A 17,541-nucleotide genomic window follows, 5' to 3' on the forward strand; every position below is an offset into this window, starting at 1 on the left:
CAATTTCCATGGAATAAATGGACTAATAGCAAGAAGACAAGAAGACGCCCTAGTAATATAATTTTTATTGGCTCTTTCCTTCACTCACTGACTTGATAGAAAAAGATCTGCCTAATCTCCCAGCACAGCTCCTGGTGGAAAGCTCCTCTTCTAGGATTTGGCTCTGTGGTCTTATCTGTAATCCTGGGTGGGACACCCTCTTCCCACCATAACCCCTCTGGTGGGACGGAATCCAACTGCGGACAAAAACCTTCTGGAGGTTTGCTCTCTGGCTTCCTTCTCAGAGCCATACGGAGCTGGGAGGGTCCTGTTCTCATGGCCCAGCCGTTTGGGGGAAATCTTGGACAAATCACTCGCAAGCAGGGAAGGAGCATCTCAATGATTTAGGGGGCTTTCCAGAGTCTCGAAAACCTGCCTAGAGTTACAGAAAATGTAAAGGCAGTGAAGAAGTTGCTGTACATTACTGAGCATGAGGTAAAGGAGGAACTCTTGCCATGTTCACATCCATCACCGAAGCAAATGGAGGTGATTTATATTTTCCAGAAATGGGTGTTTGGAAAGATTTGACGTTCAGCAGTCCTGGACCCTAACTGACATTTATCTTGTGTTATAAAATATCATCTCAGAGATAGATGACTCAAGGCTTAACAGAAAAATAATATATATCCAGGAGTGTGTGTTTGTATGTGGGTGTAAAAAATGGAAATAACAACCAGATTCTTGCTGGGTTAAGGGTACTTTGTCAGAAGTCCACTGTTCGGGCTATTAGGCTCAGGCTGGGTTTAAAAGGGAAATTTTGCTGAGTATCCTCTACTGAGTACTCCCCTGAAAGGGGAGTTTGGTTAGGTTTCCTCTTGAATGTCTCCCTCTGAGATGCATTCACTGCTCGTTGAATCTTTTTTTTTTTTCTTTTTCTTTTCTCATTGAATCTTAACTCGTCCTCTCTCGACCCTGTTGTTTTTCTTCCTAGCAGATCGGAAACTATTTGTCTTTTTGTTTCTCACTCCGAAATGCAAGCAAGCCTGCAGGAACTGCAGACTGTCTTGTTCATAATTTTATCCCCATTACCTAGCAGAATACCTATATGTATGTAGTAGGTGCTCAATAAATATATGTGGACTTAGTGGTCAAAACGGGGCTGACTCTGGGTTGGGACATAAATAGGGCACTTCCATAACAGCGTGTCTTGGAAGAAAAACTGAAAAGAGGAAGACTCCAGGCAAACTCATTTCTAAAGTGAAGATTAGATTAGCTTGCCAATAAGGGGTAAAACTTAAGTATAACACATTCAGTTAAATCTGATTATTTAGGATATAGGGATACATTTAGGAACAAAATCCTCACACCATGTTGTTGGGGTGGCCATTACAGTGTTAAGGAAGGATCATGGGAATCTGTTTTCTGTAGCACCCAACCCGCACCCCACAGGGCCTGGCATGGGTGGGGTATCCCGTCAGAATGTAGGCAATGTGGCACGATTACGTGATTGCCCAATTCCAATAAGAAATGGGGTTCCTCTTCATGATAGCATTTAGACACAAGGAAGCCAGGCGTTACCTTTTTAGAATCTGTCTCTCCTGGAATACAGGTGAGCCAAGGACAACCACACACAATGAGCTTATCCTGAGGCAATTTCCAATATGGCACCAGGGAGAAACGATTCTTTATGAAACCCACAGCGTGTACCAAGCACTTTATGGCCTCAGCATAATGTATCTTCCTGATAATGCCTACAGGTCAGTGCTAACCTTCTATCTCAAGGCAGAAACTGAGGGTCAGGGCCATACACCTCAGACCTGGAAGGATTAAGCGAAGGTTCTCTGACTCCAGAACTTTGACTTGAGAACGGCATAAAGGCATAAAGAGCGATCTGTCCTGTGTGCTAGGCAGAATGAGTGGGGGATCCATCCTATTTGATTACCCAGGAAAAGAGCATCTCCATCAAATGTCTGGGGTATTTGTCTTGGTCTGGTTTTGAATTCTTGCAGACCTCCTAGGAGTCAGGTGGCTTGCATTTCAATTCTCATTTGTACTCGTAACTACCCCAACCCCAAGAAGCAGGCTTGAAATCACACATTCAGAGAGCATGCAGCCCATTAGGGCTCTTGTCCTGTGTCCTCTCTATGTCCTAATCTATAAAATGGACACAGTCGTACCCCGTTCCTGGTGCCCTTATGAGGACGACTTCAGAGAGTGCTTTGGAAAGCACTGTGTCTTATCCAATGGAAGATTATTTTCTCTCCCATTGAAATAAGCCTCTAAGTTAATTGAAAACAAAAATAATTCAATTTTCACCCATTGTTCTTCCAGGAGATCAAAGATTGGCTTCTGTAGTTTTAAATAGGAAAAAAAGCTACTTTCTCATCTAGTGCCTTTTTAATTGCCCATTCTGTTTGTCTGATGAATACAAGCCAGCAATTTCTTCACATTAGAGCTGTTCTATTTTCCCTTCTGGTGGCCTCTTACAGCTAATTGTGTTTAAGGGGAAAATCAGATGTTTGGAAAGCTCATTGGCCCAGGCCCGTTACTAGGCCCTTCTTAATCTATTGTATCCAGCAGAAGAATTATAAACATGTCATTCTCTGCCCCCTCCCTTACCCCACCTCGCTTTTAAAAAACTTTTGACAAAGATCAAGCTGCAAACACACATTGTAGATCAAAAGCCGGCACCCATGTGACTAATGGTGTGAACTTGGTTTTCAGATTCTCTTAATACTTTAAGCACTTAACTGGAGCCTCCGCTCATCCCGAGCTCTAGCCTGTGGTCTCGAGGCAGAAGCAACCCACCTGACATTTGGTGCCCCTGTCTGTGAGTTGATAAGGCCGTCTGGAGTCTTTAAAGTCCTTTAAGTGCTAAATGTCAAGCTGGAGAGGGGAGGGGGTGCTCCTTGCTGAACGGTGCATGTTGTTTTAGAGCGATTACTTAATCCAAAGAGTTTTCCAAGCACACTAATGTCAGGGGTATTTCAACAGGGTAATGGGGTATCTTCAAAATGCCTTTTGAGTTGGCAACTTAATAATCTCCCTCTTGTTCAAATATTATTTACACCGCAGTACATCTGATACTCTCCGCAAGTTAAACAAGCCATTCAGGAAAATGGGGTTGAATTGTGACAAGCTGAATAGAGGCCCAAAAAGGTCTCGAGCTCATTTCTTCACGTATCGTAAGGGACACCTGTGCATGTCTTTTGTCAGTCCAGCTCAGGAGACAGGGAGGAATTTCAGCTGCAGATAAACAGGAAAATGAGACACATCCAATGGCATGTATTAGGCAAGACTCTGAATATATAAAGAACAATTTCTGCGTAAAATTTCTTTTTTCTTTCTCTGTCTAGTGGAAATGAGCCAGAGGAATGATCCCTTATGGGAGAATGGTTCATTTGATGAAAAAAAAAAAAAAAAAAAAGGGTGCAGAGAGAGGCCCCAGAATGCTTCTTATCCTGAAGTCTGGGGGGGTGTTTGGGGAAGGCCGCAGTGCTTGGGGCCTGCCCAACCCAGACCTGGAACCATCATTCTGTGATGGTGGAGGATGGTCACCATGTCACCACCGTCCTACCGCAGGGGTTACCTCATACAGGCGGTGACAACACCCCCACCCCAACATGTGCTCATGTCACCTTTCCTATTTCTTTCCCCTGAATTATATTCATTCCTGATCACTCAGTGACTTCTTCTTCTTCTTCTTTTTTTTTTTTTAAACTTCTTGACTTGAGAAAGTCTTTAATTCGGGAAGAAAAAGGTGTGTGGTGATCAGACTATCAGAATTTAGGACCTATCATTCATATAGTCCAGAAGATGCTTCAATTATGAGCTGAAAAATAAAGTTCCCATCACACACAGAAATGGGTACATGTGTACGTGCATGTACATGTGTATATATACATTACATATGAATACACATGCACACACACACCCCACATCTCAGTTTCTGAAGAGCAGCTAAGAGCTTCATGATACTCATTTTCTGGCTGTGGCTTCCCAGCATGTAAAGGCAAGTGAAAAAAACAAAAAACCAAAAAAACAAAAACCAAACCAAACCAAAACAACAACAACAACAAAAAACCTCTTCCACATCTGGGTATTTTGGAGAGTCTGATTATCTGGTATTCCCTAGGCAGTGCCTCTGGTGATTGATGGGAGAGAGGGAGACAAGGGAGGGAAGGAGAAAGTGCTGTGAACCAGATGATAGGCAGTCAGCCTTGAGCCTGGGGTTCCCACAAGTTTGGTCCATGACCTTGAACAAGTCTCAGTGTGTTTGTCGTCTCACCTGTCAAATGAGGATCCCAGGACCGTACCAGTGCCTTCCATCCGGATGTGTGGGGTCATGGAAGAGCAAAGCGGGATAAAGGAGACTTAAGATGCATTGTTGCGGGGACCTATGGCCATTCTGCTCCAACAGCCGAGGTGACAGACTGGCAGGTCATGAAGAGGGTGGCCTCTTAGCCCAACTTCCCAGGAGTGCCTCTCTCCCTGGGCGGGGGGGGCACTGTGAATGTCACTATTAGCAATCACAACCATCTAGGGGGAATTTCCCTGCAGAGTGAGAGTCATTTCCCACGTGGATTCTCACCGGACCCCCAAGTCAAGGCCTCCGGCCAGATCAAACAAACAACCTCCACTATTCTCACTCACTAGGGGGACTGAGCATTTCTGGGGGTGAGGACTGTCCACCCAGACACCTGGAGGGCAATTAGTCCTGTCCCTTGCACACCACAAGTGAGCCGGAACGTGAAGCCCATCCCCCCCGGCTCTTCAGGTCTGGGCTCAGGTCAGCCTGCAGGCCCAGCTAGGGGAAGAAGGGACATACCCCAAGTTCTATGGAGTGGGGTGCTGGCTTTTGGCCAAGATCGGGGCCTGGGTCTCCCGACGTCCAGATTCCTGTTCCTTCCGGCCAAAGAGCTCATAGCCCCAGAACCTCTCTGGTGAGGTATGAAGTCCCCTTGGCCTCAGTTCCACCACCAGGGAGCCAGGATTAACATTACATTGGTAATGGGGGGAAGAGCAACGTTCCACCAGGCAAGAGGGCAATTTTCTACTCCTTGGCATCTAGAAGAGGCCTCCAGTGATGGCTGGCAGCCTTTGAAAATCCTTCCCAGCTGCTGGCACGAGAATTTGCCCAGACTGTGTGGAAGTCATTTGATCCTGGGGGCTGTGGAGCAGTTGTGAGAGCCGTCCCAACGGTCCTGCGAGCACCAGATCTGTTTCTAGCTTATAAATCAGGTCACGGCGACCCCTCCATATGGTCCCGTCGTGGTGGGAGCTGCCACCACCCTCTCAGGGGGCCCCGGGGGACTGGCATCAGCCCCAGCCTCCTCCCTTCAGAGATGCAGGACAACCGCTCTTGGTTTCGTGGGGCCTGCTGTCTGAGGCTGTGTCTTTGCCCATCCAAAGCTGAGCCCAGTGTCAGGAGGCCGCCGCCGGCAGGCAGCCCTCCATACTGCCGTCCACAGCTGGGTCCCGCCCCTGGAGGGTCCTCTGCAGTTGCGCAGGCAAGATTTCTTTGGTTCACTCTGCCTGGGCCCCCGACTTCTCATCAGGGAGCAGCCACTCCTGTCCCTCTTTGTTCAGTCCCTTACTGCGGTGGCCTCCGGGCCCAGCCCAGCCCCATCCAGCTGTGTCCAGGCCGGCCTAAGGGCCTGGGAATGTAGATGGTCTGCATGCCAGGATCGCCCCGACGGGGTCCCTGACACCATTCAGGGGCACAGAGATTGCAGAGTGACCCTGCTCAACTGGTTGAGGCGCATTGTTACATAAAACAGTGACATAGGGTGATTTTGAGCATGAAGATAAAAGGAAACATTCTACGAGTATGGTTCAAAATTCTGGCACCATTGATTCATTGCCCTGATGAGTCTCCTTGGCCCTGAAAGTTGTTTTGCCCTCATTTGGGCAAACAACTCTAACTCTAAGTAGGATAAACGTCACTTTCCATTCATTCTATCTCCTTGGTGTCAGCTTATGCACCAGCGAGGCACAATGTCTCTTTTATAATTTTCTCCAGTGGCCCGATGCTGCCAGCAGGAAAAATTACAGCCTCCCCCGTCACTAAATCCAAGAGTCTGGTCCAATGACCTTTGCTTGGAGACTACATTTCTCACCACGGCACCAAAAAATCCAGCAAAGGGCTTTGATCCTGAAAAGCATTAAAAGAAAACAACACTCAAAACAAACAAACAAGTCAGCCCAGCCCAGCCTGGGCAAAGGGAGTTTCTTTTCATGTGGTTTCCTTTGCGCCTACATGCTGTGACAGGTTCAGGATGTCTCTGACTGTAGAACACTGAGATTTGATGTTTGAAGAGAGTTAAAGCCGACTGCCCAGCACAGAGCAGTATTCAGAATCCATCGCCGGGCCCCAGCCCTGGCCTGGCAGCCGGCCTCTCCTTGCCAGCTGCTGGGCCAGACCCTCCCATCTCTTGGAGCTCATTGTTGCCCCATGGTTCCTACAGCACATTCAAGGGTCCTAGAGCAGAGCGTGTGGGTGAGGTGCGAGCCAGTGGGACGGAGCCCTGTGAGGGTCCCCCATGTCCCCTGCTGGTTCCCCAGCCAAAGTGGTCTCATGTGTCCCGCCTGATGTTTTTGGCTCCAGATCCCTTTCATTCAGGGACCATTCTCTGCTGGGACTGGGGCTGGGTTGATCGGGAATGCCGGGGGGAGAGGGGGTGAGAGGGGTCCCTGAGTGATGAGAAGTCACAGTTCTAGCAAATTTCATAATCCCTGAGTTGGAACCTTTGAACTCATGTCTGAGTTCCATGACAAGCAAGTGTGGTGGGATACAAGGGTAAAAATTTCATGAAAACATGGAATGTAGCGACACTGCCTAGATTCATATATTAGAGCATGACGTCTGACCCAAAGAGAAGAGAGGCATTTGTCCCTCTTTGTTAACCTGGAGGCGCCTCAGGCCTGGCACATGCCAGGTGCAAAACATCCCATTGGGTGAATGCCCACCTTGAGACAACAGAGGACCAGGCACGCTTTCATTCACAAACACAAACCTCCTAGAGACTCTCGAATATTTGAGGGGTCTCTTTGGGGGATGAAGGTCTCCTACTTGAGCAGGTGAAGACATTAGTCAATTAGTCAATGAGATGTGGGTCATTACTGTTGGCATTTCTCCCCCTGAATGCATAGACCCTTTGGACCTGAGGAAGTGCCAGTTATAAAAATTACATTCCACACTGATGGGCCTGCCAGTTGTGAGACACCATAATTCAAATTACACTTAGGCTCACAGTACAGACTTAGTGTAAAGGGACATTAAAATGGGACTCTACTACGGAGGCCACGAAGCCCTTGACAATGGAATCGATGCCAAGCATCCCTACATCCTACGGGACCACACAACTGCAATAGGAAAAAAATAAACATCAGCCTATGAATGACAAGGAGTCGAAGAGCTGAGGAAGGAAGCTCTTTGCAGAGAAGAGTGTTGGTATGCTAGTGCGTATCTTCCAACTGGGGGAAAAGAAGGAGTTCTAGCCTCTCAAATCAAGGCAAGTGATAGAGGGGGTTCAGGAGACTCCTTGACATTGGACTCATGTCCTCTGGAGTTTGATGGACAAACTCTGGAGTTTGAGTCTATCAAATAAACCAAGAAAAATGTTTCACTGGGATGTAGGGTTTTAACTCCATCAACAATATGACAAAGACACCTGTATTTTTCCCATGAGTCCATTGGATCCATGGCAAGGAGACGGCTTGGAGGCATGGAAAAGGAATCTGCTCTGGGAGAGAATTCTTTTGGAGGAGAGGAGTTGAAATCCAGGAAGTCCAGCAGTTGGCTGGAACCAAGGAACCAGAGGTAGAGGCTCCCAGCCAGAAAAAGGGGAGACGCCACACATCTCCTCCTCAGGGGCCCCCATGCCAGAGGATGACTGTGTATGAGACTGTCCTAGACCTAATCCTCTTTTGACCCAGCCATGGAAATGGTCAGATCCTGGGGCTGAGAGATGGAGAAGAAATGGAAGACCAACAGCAGAGACTAAAAGAAAGCCAACTACGCCAACCTCCTACACTGCAGGCTTTGCAAGGGGGAACACTTTACTTTAAAATGAAGTTTGGAGCTTTGCTGATTATACAAGTCAGAATATTTTAATTGCTGAAATGAGATTGCTTGTGGGACTAAAAGGGCTTGGGAAAGCTATGAGATCTGCTTAAGATTTCTTCTAGGACAGTGAAGAACTAGCTCTCAGGATGACGTTGACAAAGAAAGGTGAGAAAGAATGCTTTTTTAAATTTCTTCCTATACATAGTAAATTCAGCTCATTCAATAAAGTACTTACACCATGGGAAGAAATACCCTTATTAAACCCTCACAGTGATCATCCTGACCAAGGAAGGAAAAGGAGTGGACTGTATTCATCTGTTAGGATGGCCAAAACCAGGTACCACAGGCAGGGCAGCTTAAACAACATAAATTTATTTCCTTATGGTTCTGGAGGCTGCAAGTCCCAGATGAAGGTTTCATTGATTTCTCCTGAGGCTTCTCTCCTTGGCTAATAGACGGCCATCTTCTCCCCATGTCTTCACCTGGTCCTCTGTGTGTTTGTGTTTGTGTGTGTGTATGTGTATGTGTGTGTATGTGTCTGTGTCTAAATGTCTTTCTCTTCTTGTAAGAACTCCAGTCGAATTAGATTGGGACCCATCTTAATGACCTTACTTTAATTAGATTTATCTCTTTAAAGACCCTCTATCCAAACACAGTTACTATTTCCATCATTAGTCCCATTAAAATTGTGGATGATTTTCATATCCCTCCAATCGCAGTTTTTCAAAAAGTCAAGCACACAACTCTCATAAAAATGCAGAATTAACCCATGTTAAAAAAATGTTTATTCATTAATGGAATCAATAAGATGAAAAAACTGATTTCAAGAGCACTTTGAGGGTCTATCAATTTATATATAGTCTGACAAAATGTTGAAGAAGTTAGAATAGGATTGTGAGGTTAGATACAAAACTGGTTAATGTCCTACAGGGCCATAAAAACTATGATCTTTGGGGTTATCTCTTTCCTGCACAAAGATCTACAAGTTAACGTGTAACTTTACAGTGTCTGGGTTCTAATCAAATAATAAATAGCAAAGTCAAACACAGAAACATTCTCCTAGATATTGAAATGATTTGAAGATAGGCCAGTAAAACAAGCTCCAGTATGACACTGAAGAGACACATCACCCTCATTTACCTTATTTCCAAGTTTTTGATAATGTGTCCTGCCATGGGTGGTTTCTTCCAACATTGGGGCCTCTCTGAAGTTCCAGGTCTTCATGTTCTCTAATGACCTTATTCTTCATTTTATCCCTGCTCTACCTCTTCTCCCAACTGTTCTTGTCTTCTGATCATGTCCTACCCATGACTACAAATCCTTCATCATCTCAGTACTGAACATCCCACTCTCCAATTCTTTTTCGGCTCCAATAGGATCTATAATCCATTGGTCCCATCACTTTGGCCTGTCTCTTATCATCCTTTTCTCTTCACAGGCTCTTTCACCCAGTTCAAATTCCATCATCAATCATTTCTTTTGAAAGAACATCAAATTCTTTGCTGGTTTTCCCCACTCCCTTGGCTAAACCACAACCATAATTAAATGCAGCTCTTCTCCTGCATTGTGCCTGTTCCTATGCAGCTAAATGGTGAAAAACACCATCAAATTGGCTTCTTTCACTTGAAATCCATGATCACTACACTTCATGATCACCAACTTCCCAGATTTCAGATAGGTAAGTACAAGACTCTTCTATTCAACTGGTTTGGGGAACCGAAGTATGATCCTTGTGGCTCCTTTCTTTTTCTTTCTTTCTTTTTTTTTTTTTGAAGCAAGAAATTGGCTTCCAAATTATTCCATGCAATTCTAGAATCATCTTTCTTTCAAAAACTCTATTCAGTGCTCATAAACTCAGTACATGGATATTTAAATTCCACAAGGAAAATTTGATTCAAATTGGCTATGTCTGTTTATGAAACATGTCCATCTAGGAGTGGGTTTCTCTGCCTTCTGAGTTTGTTTTGGGGTATGGATATGGGATTCTGGCTGGGTCCTCTACAGCAAGCCTATTTTCCAGTGCCATTTTTATTGGCAAAAACTTTATTATGCCAATCTAAATGGACTGATGAAATTATTTTGAAAATAATCTTTAAAGGTAATCAATAATAGAGGTCTGACTTTATGGAGATCAGTTTCCTCACTCCCTATCTAGTAATCCAGACTGTCAATCATGATTTGAAAACAGTCAGTGCTTTTTGTACTAGTAAGAAGAGGAGAATGAGTAGCAGAAAAGCAATGAAAAGTTTGACTTCAAGCAGGAGAAGCCAAACATCTTTTCACTCAAATATCAGAATAAGGGGCATGGATCCCATGGAAAACTGAAAGAGTGCCTGTATGAGTGTAATGCCATCCCTAAGGAGACCAGCCACCTGGCATGTCCCAGGTTGAGCTATAAACTACATTTTCCCATTTCGAGGTCTATTTGATGTGTTAGAGGACATCTTCTGGAGCACTTGTAGATGTGGTTGGAGCTGGGTCTCCAACAACTCAAACCACGAATCGGCTCAGGGAAAGGATAACTCAGAGTGGTTGTGTGAGATTTTTTTTAGCCCAAAGAAGCTTCTGGTTGACTGCATTTTTCAATTTTCAGCAGACCATATCACAGCAGTAGTTTCTTGTGAGACGTTGCAGCAGTAATTTTCTGATTCAGGAAGACGGTCCTTTGGTTGTGCCCTGTTGAACCCACTGCCAAGCTGTTTGATGAATTATCCAAGTTTTCTTTAACTACACAATCTAGCAGGCACTGGGGACCAGGACTGGGAGCATGAAGAAACTGAAGGAGCTCCAGAGGGGCAAGAAGTAAGCAACAGAACAATCTCATGACCCAAACAGTCTGGTTGGGAGGTCACCACTACCTATGAAAAATGGCCTCCCAGGATTCTCTTTTTTCCTTCTGTCATTCTCAAAGTGTAAAGTAATGAGGGACTCCATTGTTAGACCCTGAAGCATGCTGGAATGGGAGGAGGGATCCCCAAAAAAATCAGAGTGTTGTTAGGAAAGGAAGCGGATGCTGCCAGCTGAATATAATGCTTTCTGTTACAGCACGCTGTGGGTCCAAAGCCTTGAGGGTGCGAACCATTTATGTTGTTGAGCTAGAACTAGAAGCTTACGTATAGCAATTTCCATATAATGACCTACAGATGAATAATGAATGCACTTTAAATACCTAACTGTATTAGTAACCTATTGCTGGAGAACAAAAATAACACCAAAACTTAACGGCTAGAAGCAACAGACATTTATGACTTCACAGTTTCTGTGAGTCGGCCATCCAAGCATGGCTTAATGGGGGCTTCTTCTGCCTCTGGGTCTCTCACGTGACTGTAGTCAAGTATCAGTCAGAACCGGGGTCTCCTGTGCAGTCTCGACTAAGAAAGGTTCTGCTTCCAAAATCACTTACCTGGCTGTTGGTAGGGTTTGGTTCCTGGAGGGTTGAAGGAACTGAGACCTTTGGTCCTTGCTGGCTATTGGCTGGAGGCTGTCTTCAGCTCTTTGCCATGTGAGCCCCTCCAACATGTCAACTTGCTTCATCAAAGCCAACAAGAGAGTCTTCTAGGAAAAGGAAAATCAGTCTTTTGTAACCTCATCACCAAAGTTCTAGCCCAGCAAAGGTGCTCTATTCAATGGTTAGAAGAAGTTACTCAGGAGATGAGATTATCAAGGGTGTGAAGATCAGGAATCACTTGGAGCCATCTTAGAGACCTCCTACCACAGAAACATGATGATTGTGTTATATTAAGTTTTGCTAAGTGGATCAACTTCTCTCAATAATTTGATTAATTCTTCTGCCTTCATGCAGAGCATAGGTACAAATCCCAACCCAGCAACAGGAGTTAGAGATAATTGGCAGCAGCAGAAGCAGGTGGATCCAAGAATGGTATGGTGAAGTTTGACCAGAAAACTGGCTCCACTCAGGGTCTCAGCCTCTGCCGGCCTCTAGAACCACCAAGAAGTTCAGCTCATACAGCCGCTGAAGCCATGTGATCCCAGGGTCCTGCTTGGAACAAAGAGGCCAGCTATGTCCTTTGAGCCTCACATTTCTGTCCTGCTTGCTCAAGGAGAGTATTAGCTCCTTCAGTCATGTCATTCGGTTGTACTTTTATATCCGAACTATTCTGTTCTTCCTCTCCTATGCCCCAACCTTCCTGTCACCTGCATTATCTCTCTTCTTCGTAAACCTAAGTCTCACGGTAGATGAACTATTATCCTTAGCCCCTTCCCAGCTGCATGTTGTGTCTGCAATGCTCTTCCCCCAGAGAAACTTACCCTGCTCCTCTCAGCTCCAGGGCAGCTTCTTAGGACTCGTCCGGCCAGAGTAGGTTTTCATGGTTTAGATCTATAACCACACTGCACATTAGAGTTTTTCCTCATACTACTTGTCACAACTCTAATTAAATAGCTGCTTGGGTCATTTTTTAACTTCATGAATACATTTCTTAGACTACAAATCCTCAAGAGCAAGAATTATGTTTCTTTTTGATCACTACATCACCATCCAGTGCAGTGGTTTCAGTACAGGTGGGTGGAACAATGTCTCTTTTCTCAATTGTTTGAAAGTGTTCCACTCCTCTTATATTCCAGAAAACTTGGTTGGCTCTATTTTAAGGACCCACTTGCTCAGCAAACTACTTGCAGAAAGGTTGCCATTCTTCTGAGAGCCCAGAGGCTAGTAAGTCTTTTTTTGCCCCCCCGGATCTGCCCCCAAACCATCACTCGTCTGCCCATTTGGATTTATCCAATGGTAAAAATCACCATTCTTTTGAAACTCTTGTCATCCACCCACACCACTGTCCATAATCCCTCACAGCTGTAATCTTTGGACTTCTTAGTCATTTTCTCATATTCATCAAACTCTTTAACACCTCACACGCATTGTCTTCTTTCATGCATTAAACGCCTTAGTAATTTACCCAGCAGATTTGGGGATGTTGGGAGTACCTAACAAAGATCAAGTCAGATCACAGATCTTTGTCCCACACCACTTCCACAACTGCTATCTTGCCTCTAATTCAGCCAGCACCACCCATAGCCACAATGGACCTTCTTATTGCTTGGGACTATCTGCCATTGACACCTTGAACTCCAGTCTTCCTCTAGTCATCAGATCAACCCCCTTGTACTTCTGCTTTCCTCATTTTCTGACCTTCACCACTCTTTCTTTTTTTGATCTTATCAAGATATCCAATCTCTGGCACCATACTTGCTACAGAAATTCATTTTGTTTTTTTAATCCATCACATCCATTGTCCCTCACTTAGTGGGGGCTCTGCAGTTGGACAGCAGCAGTTTGAGTCTAGATAACACCACTTACAGCTGTATAACTTGAAATAAGTTTTTTAACCTATATGAGTTACTGTTTTTTCATCTAAAGATGGGGACAACAATATTACCTGTTTCATAGATTTGATGAGGATTAAAGGAATCCATAAAGAATGCAAGAGCTTGGTAGAATGACCAACAAATAATAAGTGTGAAATAAAGTGTGTTGCTCTGATCGTGATGGTGGTGATAGTTTCTCAGCAATATCTTCTACCCTTTTTTTCCCTCATACCTAATGCACCAATCTATGCTCTGTATCCCACACCCCTCCACTTTTCAAGGCTTTGCTCTAACAAATATTTCTTCTTTCTATTACTTCTTCCTTCTATTGCCTTTACATATATAACATGGTCCAATCTTTTTTTTAATCAATTTATTAACATATAGTGTATTATTAGTTTGAGAGGTAGAGTTTAGTGATTCGTCAGTTGAATATAACACCCAGCACTCGTTATATCAAGTGCCCTCCTTAATGCCCTTCACCCATTTACCCTATCCCCCTACTCACCTTACCTCCAGCAACCCTCAGTTTGTTTTCTAGAGTTAAGAGTCTCATATGGTTTGTCTCCCTCTCTGATTTCATCTTATTTTATTTTTCCTTCCCTTCCCTTATGTTCATCTGTTTTATTTCTTAAATTCCACATATAAGTGAAATCATATTTGTCTTTTTTCTGACTGACTTATTTCACTAAACATAATACCCTCTAGTTCTATCTACGTTGTTGCAAATGGCAAGATTTCATTCTTTTTGATGGCTGAGTAGTATTCCATATATATGATTCCATATATATTTATCATATATGTATATATATCACACCTTTATCCATTCAACTGTTGATGGACATCTGGGCTCTTTCCATAGTTTGGCTATTGTGGACATTGCTGCTATAAACATTGGGGTGCATGTGCCCCTCAAATCACATTGTTTGTATCCTTTGGATAAGTACCCAGTAGTGCAATTGCTGGGTTGTAGAGTAGCTCTATATTTAACTTTTTGAGGAAACTCCATGCTATTTTCTAGAGTGGCTGAACCAGTTTGCATTCCTTCCAACAGGTACAAGGATTCCCCTTTCTCCAAATCCTCTTCAACATCTGTTGTTTCCTGACTTGTTAATTTCAGCCATTCTGACAGGTGTCTTGAAGTGGTATCTCATTGTGGTTTTGATCTGTATTCCCTGATGCTGAGCACTGTTGAGCTTTTTTTCATGTGTCTGTTGGCCATTTGTACATGTTCCAATCTTCCCTTTGTTAAACAAATAAGAAGAAAACTTTCTTAATTCTATGTCTTCTTTATCTTTCTTCTTTATTTCCAAACCAAAGTTCTTGAGAGATGGTGTCTCTGTCCTAATTATTCTATTGAAATTGCTCTTATTGAAATTACCACCTTCTTCCCAGCTTTCCAGGATGTGCAGCCTCTTGTAAGCTGTAAAATAGTTCCAGTTACCATCATCTCCCAGGGGAAAGGAGACTTTCCCTCTTTACATCCACCACACTTGGATTATTCTTCCCTAGATAGAGAAGATCTGCTCTGAAGTGATGGTGGCTTTCTCAGTGGCGTGACCTAGAAATGGCTGATATCTTAAAGAAGATACACACACAATCTTCACTCAGTCGTCTAATCCCCACTGCATTTTTATCACTTCTTCCTTTTTCTGGCTGCCTTTTAAATCACTTCTTCGACCTGCCAGTACATCTCTTTGATATTTACTTTAACTCAACTTTCTCTCTCTCCCTCTCTCTGTGTGTGTGTGTTTTAGGAGGTGGGAAGGAAGGCAAGGACAGAAATCCAGGCTGCTATAGTCAGGCTCTCTCCATCACTCATAAAGATGATAGCCATCCCCTCTTATTGAAATCTTACTCAGCACTCCCTGAAATCTTTCCCAGACACCGTGGCCTGCCCTTATCTTGCTTTACAATCACGGCATGGGAAGGAGGCCCCCAAGTCAGAAGCTGATTGTTGTGTGTCAAATTTATCATTTTGGGCTGAGATAGACAGTAAGCCCTTTGAGAAGGACCATGCTCTTTGCTTTTCACCCTTCCAACCTTAGCACTCTGTGCGAACATAGTAGAAATTTAATGAAAATTTGTTGATAGATTAATTGCATCTGTTGCCTTGTCCTGTTGTAAAAGCAGAAGCTTGTCTCTTTGAGTCCTGACTATCTTGCTTTAGAATTCTCTCCAGCTAGAGAGAGAGAGAGAGAGGAAGCCAGAAGCCTGAGCCCTTGGGAAGCCCCACAGATCTCCCCTTTGCCATGGTCAAGGAGAGAAGATAGAAGCTTGCTTGTTCTCTGCTCCAGAGCTGTGCTCTCTAGCCTTCACACCATCTCTGGCTCATCCCTCTTGCAGTCCCTGCTTCTGTTCAGCCTCAGGTGCAAATACTCTCCCCAACTTTTCCTGTCCTAATCTTCTAGAGGGTAAGGAGGGGGGCAGGGGCTCCCCTCACCTGGCATAAAGGAAACACCTTGGGCTGGGAAACAGGAGACCCTGTTTCTGGTCCTGGGCCAGATACCAAGTTCAGACACTTGGTGCTGTCTCCCAGTAAATAAGCATCAGGATCTGCTCTGAGGATGTGGGAACTGGGTTCAACCTAAATCTCCTCATCTCTACTGGCCATGAATCACCCGAAATTCTTGCAGGTCATTCAAATCCCCTGCCTCACTCCTAGAGGTTTGGGTTCAGGGGCCTGGGGTGTAGCCAGCAGACAATAAGCACATCTGATCAGGAAAGTTTGGGGAACACTGGTTTGTATGACTTCCAAGTCTTTTCTAGCCCCGATGGCTCTTGCCCAAGTGCCTTAAAGTGGGGCTTCTGAATGGTGGCCATTGTGGACTACCTTTGTGATTTTTGCCATATTTGTACACTCCCTGGACTTGCTAGCTTAGTTTTCCTTTAAACTATCATGCATTAAAAAAAAAAAAAAAAAACTTCTTTAGCCCATTATCTGTAAAATCACTGTTTTGAGGTGCATTTTCCCCCTCATATACCTTAATATGAATATATAATTCAAATAGAAAATGTTGACCCTTGCACCAACAAAAATTTCAAACACCACCCCCTGTACTGTGTATCACTTGAGAATGTCACCACACAGTCAGAAGGTGCCCTCTGGGTAGGGGGGCCTAGCTGTAAGACCATGATGGGGCCGAGTGTCTCCTAGGATCTGGGGGAGTTGTGAGATAAGGATGGGGCAGGAGACTTTCCCAGAAGCTGGCCAGGTTCTCTCTCTTGACTTGGCTTGTGATTACGAAGGAGTTGCTTTATAGTTAGTCTTTAAACAATACATTATGTTTTATACATTCTTCTTTATTCAGCCCAGTTAAAAAAAATAACAAGGATTTAAACAGTTAAAACACTTGAAAGGTTCTAAGAGCTCCTGATTTAGTTAGCATCCCATCGCCTAAGTGGACATTTAAACCCTTTTCACTCTGCAATCAGAATGCTGTAGCCCAATACCCCAGGCTAGGGTAGGAGCCGCTGGGGAGGGGTGAGGTCTGGGCTGTTTCCAGAAGCTTTGTGTCCTGTGCGCCTGACCCTTATCTCTGGAATTAAATTGCTGAGCCTGGATGAGACTGACACAAAAGCTCTGTTTAATCACAACCCCCAGCCGAGTTCTCGGTGGTGTTACTTTGGGAAAAGAGGAACGCATTGTACACCAGTGTTCCCGGTATTGTCACATCCCTGTCTCCTTCCCACTTCTCTCTCTCTCTCTCTCTCTCTCACACACACACACACACACACACACACACACACTGGCCTGTCTTTAAAAGGAATCCAGTTAAGGTGAGCATGATACCTTAAAAGCAAAGCCTTATCTGTGGTCTCCATCAGGCTCCCTTGAAAGAGCAATGCTGTCCTGCTAGCAGTTCTCTAGGAATCTGTTTTCTTTGGGGCAGCTGCTGAACCTAATGAATCAAGCCAATAAACTATTTTGACAGCATCTGCTTTTTTTTTTTTTTTTTTTTGGTTCTTCCCTCTCTCTAATCCCAGCCTGAAAGACTCAGACACCATCCCCGCCCGCCCCCACGCTGAAGGCAGACGGCCTCTGTAACCCATTAATGGAGCCATTCTTCAGCAGATCAGAAGGCCTTGGCAGGAATCCAGAGCCAGGGGAGGAATCAGGTTCTCCTTTCCAATCAACACATTGATGAAGGCCTTCACCGGACTGGGGCACC

This window comes from Enhydra lutris, unplaced genomic scaffold (genome assembly GCF_002288905.1).
Source record: "Enhydra lutris kenyoni isolate GAN:26980312 unplaced genomic scaffold, ASM228890v2 scaffoldscaffold99, whole genome shotgun sequence".
Lineage (NCBI taxonomy): Eukaryota > Metazoa > Chordata > Mammalia > Carnivora > Mustelidae > Enhydra > Enhydra lutris.